Genomic DNA, 12,528 nt, shown 5'->3' with positions numbered 1-12,528 from the left:
ATATATGTATACTATACACATCTCTGTATCTATTATATAATACTATATCACATACATACTTACGAAAAAAGTGCGCACGCTTCAGGTAGCCACAGCTAATAGAATTTTAATAGAATCAACAGTAGCCAAATTTTGCACGAAGACTGAAAAGACATAGACTCTATGCACAGTTTCAAGTGTATTAGCCAAAAATTGTTGCTTTTCAAGGGAGATAACTCATTGGTTTTCATGTCATGTTACTGCCTTATAATGTTAATCTATATGCACTTGTTTAGAATGCGAGTGAAAGATTCACTTCCTTTAAACCTGTTTGTGTCGAAACAAGATTAAATACACCCATTTTTCATGGTTCAAAACACACCGCGCATGTTTGAAAATGATTGATGGGGAGCATTAGGATTTAGGAATGCTCACATATGAAAGTTCATATCAAGACGTAGCTCAAAGGCTCAATCTCAACAGAAACAGCATTAGACGTTTGAGGGCACGTGTCGGTGTGTCTGGAACGAAGAATGATCGGCCTAAAAGGGGAAGGCCTCTGATCACAACGTAGAAAGAAAACCGACACACCCACCCTGTTCATCTCTTAACCAGATTGCGTCCTTCATCACTGACCGCCTGCAATATTCCAGGATTCAAACCAATCTCGTCACCCTATAGAAGAAATCACACTTTTCGGACCTCAAAATTTAAACGGACTTAGCATGATGGAGCAGGAATTTCATTATTATGAATTTAGAAGTTAAAAATTAATTTCAATAATAGGAAACGCGAACTGGGAAAATTTGAACAACTTGCCAGCGACGTCAATAACAAAAGGAAAGAAAGAAACAGTGTTTTGTCCTCATGTGTTTACTTGGAAGGTCAAAGAGAAACAAAAAACTATCGAATCTGTCTGAGGCGGCCATCTGTTGTCAAAAAAAATAATGACCGCCTTAGACATATAGTCGTCTTACGTGGTGTCATTATAAGGGAAGAAACAGAAAGAGGACGTTTGTGTAGTGATTTGATTGCCTTATACAGTTGGCTGTGAAAGAGGATTCCACTAACTTGGATCGTCAACAAACTGGCCAATGTACAATTAAATAAGTGCACACTTTTAATTATACTTTATTTCCCTTCAAAGCTGAATTTTGTCTTAATAATATGTGCTTGTGCTCTGGTTCAACGAGCTCTACATAAATAATTTAAAATTGCAAATTCTAAAGGATGCATTAAGTACATACACTTTTATAAAAAGAAAACGAAATAATGTTTCCTGTCAATTAAAAATCTGCTTTCTGGGCTTAAAACATTTGAACAACTTGCTGGCGACATGTACAAATGTATATCATTCAGAAACAAAGAAACCGAGCGTTTTGAGCTCATCTTTTTACTTTGAAGGTCAAAGAAACGCTTTGCAGGGAATCAGACCAAACTATAACTGGGGCCAAGACGTATACAAATTCCACCAAGACATCCTTGGTGTGATGTGAGTGTTTGGATACTTCAACGGAGATATTTTGGAGAGTATCCCTAAAATATTACCAGTACCAGTATGCCAGTTTCCTCATGCCGATGACAAGTACAATGTTTCTCAAAAGGAAACAAAATGCTTTTGTCCCCTTTGTTTTCTTCGAATGCCAAAGAATAGTTTTTCAGGGAATAACACCAAACTGTAACAGGGGTCCTGAGGTAAGCCCCACCACACCGGCTTAGACATCCTGGGTGTATAAAGTTTCAAATTACCCTGAGAGGTGTAGCTTAACTTTGTGGCAGGAGCAAAACGACGTTGTAAAATGTCTCTGGTAACTTGAATACAGGTCTCGTTTCAGAATTCTTTTCCCTTTTTTGTAGTATCAAGTTTTATGTTTTCAGGTAAGAACTGAGGACATCATTAATGCCTGTTACGAAGACTTCTTTAGTTGCATGTTTTTATGTTTTGGTCTTCATGAGCGAGGGGAGACCATAGACACTAGTCCCTTTCTTTCTTTTAATTGCCTTTTTCTTTCTTTCCAAGAACAGTTTATGAATATGTGTTTCCGTAGACAAAGTGCTCGCTTATTTAAGAATATCCACATTCTCCAATCCTGTAGCCTTTGCAAAACAAAAATTAGTATGTTGCATATCTGTGAACTTCTATTTGCCGATGTTTGTGCATTGTTTGCTCATGAAGAACCCAGCATGCAAAACTGTAATGCATTTGAGAACTTTACCAATGTGATACACAAGGCTTCCTCCTAAAAATCAAAATACAAATAGCAACACTGAACAATGTTGACTGCTTTAAACATCTTGGCAGTACGTTATCTTCAAATGCCCACATCAAGGCAGAAATAACTTTGCGAATGAAGAAAGCTAGTGCAAGCTTTGGAAGACACACAGCAAGGGTTTGGGACAGCTGTGCCTTTCGCACAGAGACAAAGTTAGTAGTCTACAATGCAGTGGTCCTTCTAACCTTGTTGTATGGTGCTGAGACCTGGACAGTGTACCAGAGCCATGCCAAGAAGCTTAATCGTTTCTATATGAAATGCCTCAGGAAAATTCTTGGTATCAAACGGCAGGATAAAATACCGGAATCCGAATTTCTCAAATGGGCAAATGCCGAGAGTCTGTTTACTAAGCTCAAAAGGATTCAACTTCGATGGGCTGGCTATGTCGTAAGAATGCCTGATTTCAAAATCCCGAAGGCAGTATTCTATTCTGAGCTGTCCTCAGGGAAGCGTAAAGTTGGTGCCCCAAAAAGCGCAACAAAGACACCCTGAAAATGCTTTTACAGGCCTTCATCACAAATACTTCGAAATGGGAGAGCCTGGCTCCTGACAGACCGAGCTGGAGAGCAGCAATCACAGTCGGTAGTAAATCATATTGAGGCTTCACGAAAAAGAAATGCTGAAGCCAAGAGAGTAGCCCGCAAACTGCGCATATCCACAAGTGGAAGCGGAGCTTTTGAATGTCCAAAATGTGGCAAGCTTTGCCATGTCAGAATTGGTCTCATCGGCCACATTAGAAGCCACGAGTCATCTTGCCCTTTAAATACTTCCAACTCTTCTACTTCTTTGGGAAAACTTTTTGCCTTTGTCAGACATTGAAGGACGAGCTTTTATTATTATTATTATCATCATCATCATCATCATCATCATCATCATCATCATCATCATCATCATCATCATCATCATCATCATCATCATCATCATCATCAAGCCAGACTTTCAAGCAAGGGCTTCGCCAAGGAGCTGTACTATCACCGCTGCTGTTTATATTCTTCATAAACAACCTGGCAGAATCCCTCCCAAACCCTGACCCACAACAACTAACCTCCGCCAAGCTGATCTACTCAATGTTTGCTGAGGACTGCACAATACTGGCCAGTCAGGCAAAGAGAGAAAAGGCAAATGAAGCGACACAGTTGATTGTGGACATTGTTGTGAAATGGAGCAATGAATGGAAGCTTATCTTGAATGCAACCAAGAGTGAAGTGTGATTTTTCTCAACATGGGTGAAGGAGGCAACGTGGCAACCAATAATTCAGATCGAAGGGAAAAAGATGCCATTCAACCCCACTCCACGTCTGCTGGGCGTCTACCTGGATAGACAGCTAACCTTCAACAAGCACATCGAGGAAGTGTCCAAAAATGCAACCTCTAAAATGAAGGTTATCGGTGCTGTCAGCAACTCAAAATGGGGCTGGGGTAAGGAGTCGCTCAAGAAAGTACATGTATATCAGATGTTTGTGAAAAGCAAGATGGATTATGCTGCCCCAGCGTGGCAGCCTTAGCTGAGTGAGACTAGTGCAAAGGCCCTGGACAGAATACAAAACAAAGCCCTCCGACTTGTATCAGGTCAGCTGAAAACAATACCAACAGAAGACCAGAACTGAGCACTACACCACCTATACAAAAAGAACATGTATCAAGTCTGTAGAGATGGCTAAGATTATCGGACAACCATCCTAGAAAGAAAGCCCTTGATCAAGCAGTCAAGCCTAAAAACCGCAGGAAAAGTTGGTTTCGGATGGGCACCGATCTTGCAGACCACCTCCCCCCTGAAGCAGAGAATCGATGGCCGATCAGTCTGGTGAGAGCTTGTCAATGGGAGACCAATGGCGAAATCGAAATTCGGATAGAACTGAGAGGAGTAAAAGGAAAAGGTGGTGATCCTGTAAAGGCGCGTGAAGCAGCTGATGATGTGATCAAAGAGGTTGGTGCGGATGTGACAATTTTCACCGATGGATCGGCAGTCGCAGGATACCGCGAAGGTGGAGCAGCAGCAGTGGTGATAATGAATGATGAACCACCACGAACAGAAAGTATTAAAACTAAAGGTGCATTCCTTTCATCATCTTATGACGAGGAATGCCAGGCAATGATGCTTGCTGCACAATTGATTGCTGACAATTGCCACAGTAGGACCAATGTGCTGATCTTGACTGACAGTCAGTCCCTCTGCAAGGGACTTCTGGGCAACAGCTCGGGCATGAATGATTTGTGCAGCAAGTTCAGTGAAGCCAGAGTCACAATAAAAGTCCAGTAGATTCCAAGCCATGTTGGAATAGAAGGAAATGAGGCAGCAGACCAAGCTGCTAATGAAGCTAGAGAGATCGAAGGAGACAGACGACCAATGACATACAGAGGAGTCTTTCCAATGATCAAGAGGGAAATCAGAGACCCACCATGTAGAACTAAGTACCAGCACCTGGAAGATGTGTATTCTGGGTACTCCTATTAGCGGGAACAAAAGTCTATCACATGTAGCTGGGACCAGGTTGAGCTAGCGAGACTGCGGTCGGACCATCATTGGAGTTTATGATGGTATAAGAACTTTGTAAATGAAGAGCTCAGCCCATGTTGCCGAAGATGCGGCCATGAAAAGGAGGATGTCCAACATATGTTTGAATGTCCAGGAACAATGGCAATTCGAATGGAGTTATTTGGACGAGTGGAGGTGCCGCTAAGCATATTATTGACAATGGAGCCGAAAAAGAGCCTCGCTCTCGCTCGAAGATTTCTTCGTGAAGTCCGTCAGGCCCATCAAGGAAACAAAACAAAAAATCATCATCATCATCAGTATTATTCTTATTCTTATTCTTATTCTTATTCTTATTCTTATTCTTCTTATTATTATCCCTTGTCCAGTTCCCGAGTTTGTAACTGTGAGAAGAAATATGCTTCAAAGTAAAGCGTCGTCTATAAAAAAAAAAGGAGAGACACAAAATAAATGGAGACAAAAAAATAACCAATACGTTTAAAAAGAGAGGCAGTGTTGGTGGTAGTAATACAGATAACGCTACCTGATGAGTCTATTAGGCACGCATTTCGCAAAATTGGTACTAAAACCCTAATTATGTTCTGCGTGCATAACTCATATCTTCCATGTCTTGTTCATGGCTCCAGTTGTCTGAGCTTGATTCCCGGTAATGACTTTTAAAAAATAAAATAATAAGGGCTCGTAAGTGTGATGTGGTGTGATGTGGTGTGGTGGTGGTGTGTGTGTGTGTGTGTGTGTGTGTGTGTGTGTGTGCGTGTGTGTGTGTGTGTGTGTGTGTGTGTGTGTAGGGAGGGGGGATACCTGGTCCTGGTGGGCCTATCCCGTTTTCAGGGGTTTAGAGAATACAGTTTGCTGTGCACAGACTTTGACTGTGCCTGTCAAGATCAACCAAGGCAAAAAGATCCGATAAACTTCTCCTCACTCGGATGTTGAACTCGAGTCTCCTGCGTGCGGCGACGAAGCAAGTAACCGCTTCACCAAAGATGCCCGCACAATAGCGTGTGAAATGTGTTTTATTTTAAAACGTGCAAAGGTTACAGAAATGTAACATACTGTACAATATTATAACAAAATGCAACCGATATAAAAGAAAAACCCATGACATTGCTGGCCACAACAATGTAGCTAGATAATAAATAGAGAAAAATAAGACAGGTCCAAAGGTGGGATGTAGCTGAGCTCTCGGGTGTAGTTCGCCCAGGCTGGTCCATCAAACATCTATCATCCTTATCTCTCCTGCTTCTTTTTTTTGTATGTAACTCTCCTAAATTATAACACCTCTAGTCCTAGACACTTATATGACCTATAATGTGCTGTAAGTGCCTTTAAACTTTTAATAAAACTAAAAGCAAGTCTAATGATACGATGTTATATCAGAGAGAGCCAGGAATCCAATTTTGAACGTGCAGTTTGCATGTTCACATCTTGCCTGGACGACTAGGTCGCCAGTTGCCACGTGATATGACATACCTTTACATTGTTTGATATTTTGGTTAAAACAATATCTTCCTCTAATCCCTAGGGCGGAGAACATTTATTTTTATGGAGTGTCTCAGTCGTTGTTCTAGAAGATGCACCCCCCCCCCTCCCTCAGCCCTGGTTGACCCTGGTGGGCAGGACAGGATGACTGCCTCTTAAATTATCTAAATTCTGTCTATGAGGACGTACAAAACACTTTAATTAAAAACAGCAAACTTAATTTCTTCTTCTACTCTAGTTTGGACTTACTTATCATGTTGTTGTTTATTTCGCGCGTAAAAAAAAATCGGAATAATGTTAAAATCCAGGATAATCAGTGTCCTTAGATACATGTACAGTGATACGCCTTCTTAACTACAACACCAACGTCTTTTGCAGACATTTTACTTCATCTATTTGAAAAGAAAAAGTTGAAGCTTTTAAGAGTTGAATACCTATGATAACAAATACAACTCCAAAGACACCGAATAGAAACATTACTATAAGTATAAGGGTTAAGATATTTTTTAGTGTATGCCGACAAGACTCACTTTTTTTTTACTCTTGGGAACCTCAGTCTTTAGCATCACAAAAAAGAACGTATCCGCGGCATCTCGGACATTTTAGAAGAGATGTAAATCAAAAGGTAAAAAAAACTAACAACAACTCACAAACATAATCCAAATAATTCAAAGGAGGTCAGAGCTGAGTAAAAGAACTATGGCGTCTCTCATCCGAAAAAACACTTTTACGATTTGTAAGCTTTACCCTAATTATAAACCTGACATAAGCATCTTTTATTTGTGCTTGGCTGTACCATAGGCTTTCAAAATTTATATTAATGTTCTCTGTTCGGTCGGCATGTGCAGTGGTGTAGCTTGCTCCTTCATTCCTGTCAACAGTTTATCATCTTTATCTCCCCTCCCTTTTTACTCTCTTGTACCACCTCTAATATTCGGTACTTATATGGCCTTATTGTAAATGCAAGTGCGGTAAAAAACTTATTAAAACTAAACTAAACGTCTACCCTATAGCTTCAGTCAGTCATGTGGGAAGGGCATCTTTCTTTCTGCGGTCACCTTGTGTCCACTCACCACTCCCGACTGACGAATCATATAAATTAATATTTTTTCCCGGCCTGGCACCCTCAGATCCGGATATAACGTTGGAAATCCACCCGAAAACTTCGTCATCTACTGTGGAACTGTACAGCGTATTCAGAGCGAGAAGATAATAAGTTTGTGTAGGTTGGTCGGCGTGACTTTAGACTAACATCCGCCGGGAAGATAAGATTTCAACATTTTCTTGTTAGTCAAAGCATGAATGGGAGAACGTGTACTATGTACTTGTTCGCTTAAATTGGCGAATAAAAAGTCTACTCTAAAATTGCTTACTCGCCAAGTGTAAGCTAAATGCACTGCTTGCCAGAAGAGAAAAACTGACCTCGGGCCTATGTTTGAGGTAAAATGATAAAAGTCAAAATACATGATTGATTTTCGTACTTTGTTTAAACGTTTCACCCTTTACAGAAGAAACTTAGTCACAAATACGAACAAAAAAACAAAGGCGATATTTTTGGGCTTACAGCAGCAAAGACACTCTGCCAGTATGGGAACCTTAAACTTCTCAAATTAGGATATAAAAGTATAGTAACACTTAGGGACGGTAAAGGCTTAGAGCTACCCGTCTGCAATGACGAACAAAACAGTACAGGCTGTCACGATAAGTGGTCACGGTGACTGACTCTGCTCTGCGAAATATGAACTGAACTGGCATAAGGTCACGATCTGCTATGAATCATAACAAGTCTATAGCAATATTTCATACGCAATATATATACATATATAGTTAAACATAAATATATATATATATATATATATATATATATATATATATATATATATACACACACATATATATGTATATATATGTACTTACACACACACACACACACATATATATATATATATATATATATATATATATATATATATATATATATATATATATATACATATAATACATACATATGCATATTTATATATTATATATATATACATATGTATATATATATAATATACATATATATATAAATATACACATACATAATATATACATAAATCTGTCCTCGAGGTTTATGCACCCGCATATTTTAGCCATAACCGTGAAGGCCTTTTTGTTTACCATATTTGAAACAATTCAAAGATTTATTATTTTTTCATCGTATTACACTCATCCCTCACCCCCTTCCAACCTATTTGTTTCTTTTTACTGTGGACCTCTCAATCATACCGCCTTCCCATATTGATAAGTCTCCTTTTCATCCCCCTCTCGCTCCTTCTTCGATCTGCATATGTGTGTATGTGTGTGTGTGTGTGTGTGTGTGTGTGTGTGTGTGCGTGTGTGCGCGTGTGTGTGTGTGCGTGTGTGTGTGTGTGTGTGAGTGTATGTGTGTGCGTCTCTCTCTCTCTCTGTCCCTCTCTTTATATATATATATCTCTCTCTCTCTCTCTGCTTCTTAGTCTCTGTCTCTCTGTCTCTCTGTCTCTCTGTCTCTCTGTCTCTCTCTCTCTCTCTCTCTGTCTCTCTCTGTTTCTCGGTCTCTGTCTCTGCAATTAATCTCTCTCTCTCTCTCTCTCTCTCTCTCTCTCTCTCTCTCTCTCTCTCTCTCTCTCTCTTTCTCTCTTTCTGCCCCTCCCGTCCTTCCCTGACCTAGTCCCGCCTTTACTCTTCCCTCTCTTCCCCTACCCGTGTCCACCGTGGGTGTACGGATCACTGAGAGACTCTCAAACCAGATAAGGGTATCCGTGTACTGTACGAAAGTCATTTCCTGGGTATGTGACGTCACACAGGAATCTACCCGCCTCCTCGCGAGGTATATCGTGACCCCATTGTGCGCGGAGGCGACAACGAGGCCCATAATTCTCCACGGAATACTATAAAATCGCCTTCCTGGTAGTCTGGATCCGCAAAACGGACACCAAAGAACGGTTTGCAAAGGAATTAACTGCACTTATTAGACCAAAAAGGAAAAAAAAAACGTTCGTGAAAAAACAAAAGAAGGGCCAAAAAGCAAGTAGTAAATATACGAGTATTTTTTTTCTTTCTCTCTCTCTCTCTCTCTCTCAAAACATTATAGTTGTGCAGAGCTCCGCGGGCATGTTGTAACTGACAAAATGACAAAGTAAAACAAAATCGCATTCCTCAACTAAGCCATTAGCTGTATTCAGATGCGTTCAGGCCAAGAGACTAGCGTTTCACCTTCTTGGCTTTCGAGTAATGTGTCGTTTGCAGAGAGGTGAAGATAGTTTTGTTTCGGAAAAGACATCATTCTTTCTTTAGCAAACGCGTCAAAAGCCAAATTAAAGGGGAAAACGAAATATAAAAACGTAAAAAAACCCACATTGGGTTTCGGTGTGAGGCTACTAGTGGTTTCAATTTTAATCCTTGAGCAAATAAAGGTGTGAACAGAATTTACTGACAGACAAACAGGGAAGGAGAAAAAGTGAGAGGGAGAGAGAGGCTGCTCGTCTGTACCTGAGATTTGCAAATCTTCCAACGTTGGGCCGAACAAGAAGCAGGTAGGTGACGTCAGAAACCTCTTTATGTGTTTGCTGAGCGTAATCATACTTTTTAAAATCTCTTAAAGACTGTAGACTACTTTTGATGTTTATCCGTACCACTTTCGTCGTGCATTCAAAGAAAGCACTAGGTTGTTTGCTGAACAGTTGATGGCTCTGTGTCTACAGAGAGCACACCCCATCCCACTCTCTCCCCCTCTTTTTGTTTTGTTTTGTTCTGCTGTAGCTTTATTGCTAGATCTAGATCTATAGGCAGTTCGCCGTTGTACGCAAAAGATGGGAGTTTGATTCCAGCGTGGGGGGGGGGGGGATTAATTTGTCCTGTATCTCCCTCTGTCTGTGACTTTGCCTCTTACAGTCCCTGAGGCAGGTCGAAGCAGCTCACCTCTTTGATGATCTAGATCTATATGTTGACGATGTGGACCAACATACTTACGAACACGTTACAATCAAACTCTATCACCGTATCAATCTTCACTCCGTCATTTGCACAGCATTTTACTCACAATTAAATATTGTATGTTGTGTTTATTATAGTGCAAGTACAATTTTATTTTCTCTTGACTGAATACCCACGTCTACGAGAGGACGGGAATGACGGATGCGTTATCTTGACACTCAAAAGAATGGAGGTGCTCCATGAAAAAAGGCCACTACTATGAAAACAGTGTCTCTGGTGTAATTGTTAGGTTCTTCGCGGTCATTATTGTTAGGTTCTTCGCTGTCATACGCAGATGGCCTTTGTTCGATTCCCAAGTGGGGGAAACTTTTCATTGAGTATCTCAGTCTTTCTGCTGGGATGGTGTATCCCTCTCTGCCCGGATTGGCACTGACAGCCTCCTAAATGATTAAGATTGTGTCAATGGAGACAGACAGACATCTACATTAACAATACCACTACGGATGATTAAGTAATGCCTAGATATCACCTCGCAACACTACCGCACCGTAACTTAAACACACAGTTTCTAAAAGAAAAAGAGGGGAAATATAAGTGTGTGTGGAGGAGGGGGGAGAGATGGTGGTCCGCAAAAAGTCAGGGTGCCAATTCCCTTTCATTATGCAGAAACTAAACCTTGTGAAATCATACAATCAAAAGGGTGCCGTGATATCAAGCTGGTATCGTAGCCGAATACCATGCTATTAATACTGATTCGAATCTCCAGCTGGGTATTCATGAATTCATGTGGTTTGGGGAGTTGCCAAGACTTGCCATTCACTTAAAAGCCTTATCGGAGGTGACCGTTGAATTCAGAAGTTCTACCTCCCCCCACCAATAACTTCACGGTATCGGAAAAAGCGTTAAACCTGAACCGTTCTATACCAAACGTAGAAAATCAGTTTGCTTTGTATGCACGCACATCATACACAAGAACTTACTTAGAAATTGTCTCTGAGGAAGAATTTCAGCTCATTTTTTCCATCCACTCACATCGGTAAAAAAGCTACAACTTCAGTTGCTGTATGTGTGTGAGAAAAACATGCCGTAGAGGTGAGCCAAGTTTCTTCCTTTTCAAAGCCAGCACTCCTTCATCCCACTCCTCCCCATTTTTTCCAAGTCATACTCTCAAACAAGAAACGCACGAGTAAATAACCCCATCAACAAAAAAAACAAAAAAGAAAACTCAGCAAAATAAAAATTATTCGAAAACAAACAACTTAATGGTGTACTTTGCGACATGTGCTTCACTCCATTTACGCCTTGTTCATTTTCGAACAACAAGAACACATTCTATGTGCTAATATTATCTCTAAGATTTTTAGTAAGCTTAGCATCTAATTTAATCTAATATTATACATACAGTTAAGTGGTTGAAGAACCTCAATGGTAGATTATACTTTTTTCATCACCTCTGATGCTTCTGTTTGTCCTTCTTACTTTTTCCTGAGCACTAAATAATCGTTTTTGTGCCGATGACAAACATCTATTAAAATATTAATTAATAGATGTGGAAAGCAGTTTTCCCATTAAAAAAAAATACCGAATTCTAAACAACACTAACCTTCACAAAAGAACGTTTTGATGTAATCTGATAATGCGCCGAGCAAAGACCATAACATTTTAATTTGTGCCACAACACGGTGGAATCAAGCGCTCGTTAAATTTAGGGCATACGGAGTTATTTGTACATTATTCCTAAAGACTATATTACGTGTCTTTCATTTTATGAAAAAATAGCCACCTATCATTAAAAGAAGTCCATACATTTGCAATTGAAGGAGGTGGGGGTCACTTGGTGTCAGAGGTTGAAATAGCCGGAAAATGGCCTTAAAATTTGGTGACATCCAAAGCTTGAGTGTCTTTGGAAACTGCAAATTTAATGTGTTAATCCAAAGACAAAATGTCCATAAAAATTTTAAAACTAGCAACAAACAATAAAAATGCTTTTTTTTCCAGTAGTCGTTATTTCGACGAGTGCCTGATTTCAACCCTATGCCGCGTATTATATTGCCCTGCATGGCGCCAGGAGGTTGGATTTGAGATGAGCATCAGTTTTCCTGATACGGACTTTGTGTCAGAGTAATGTAATCAAGTTTTATGCTGCAGCTTGGGTCTCCTGTCTACCGTAGATTACTCAAGTCTGCAGCAAAGACCCGCTGTCTTTTCACAGTGGAATGCACCCAAGTGGACGGATTTTTATTCCGTGTTACATTCTTGTATTATTCAAAGAAAACCTCACGAGAGAGAGAGAGAGAGAGAGAGAGAGAGAGAGGGAGAGAGAGAGAGAGAGAGAGAGAGAGA

The 12,528-nt window shown here is 40.3% G+C and overlaps 1 protein-coding gene across 1 annotated transcript in view; it reads left to right on the top strand.

The window, feature by feature from the left end:
* Positions 1-9,115: 9,115 nt before the first annotated feature.
* The window catches only part of LOC101862573 (chitin synthase chs-2), a gene marked incomplete in the record, with an annotated part of 89,177 nt that continues 85,764 nt past the window's right edge, over positions 9,116-12,528 (top strand). Inside the window, 1 exon segment of the mRNA XM_013081678.2 lies at positions 9,116-9,785.

This window comes from Aplysia californica, unplaced genomic scaffold (genome assembly GCF_000002075.1).
Source record: "Aplysia californica isolate F4 #8 unplaced genomic scaffold, AplCal3.0 scaffold00141, whole genome shotgun sequence".
NCBI classification, from domain to species: domain Eukaryota; kingdom Metazoa; phylum Mollusca; class Gastropoda; order Aplysiida; family Aplysiidae; genus Aplysia; species Aplysia californica.
Note: the sequence above shows the minus strand (reverse complement) of the source record. Positions and strands in the feature narration are given on the sequence as shown.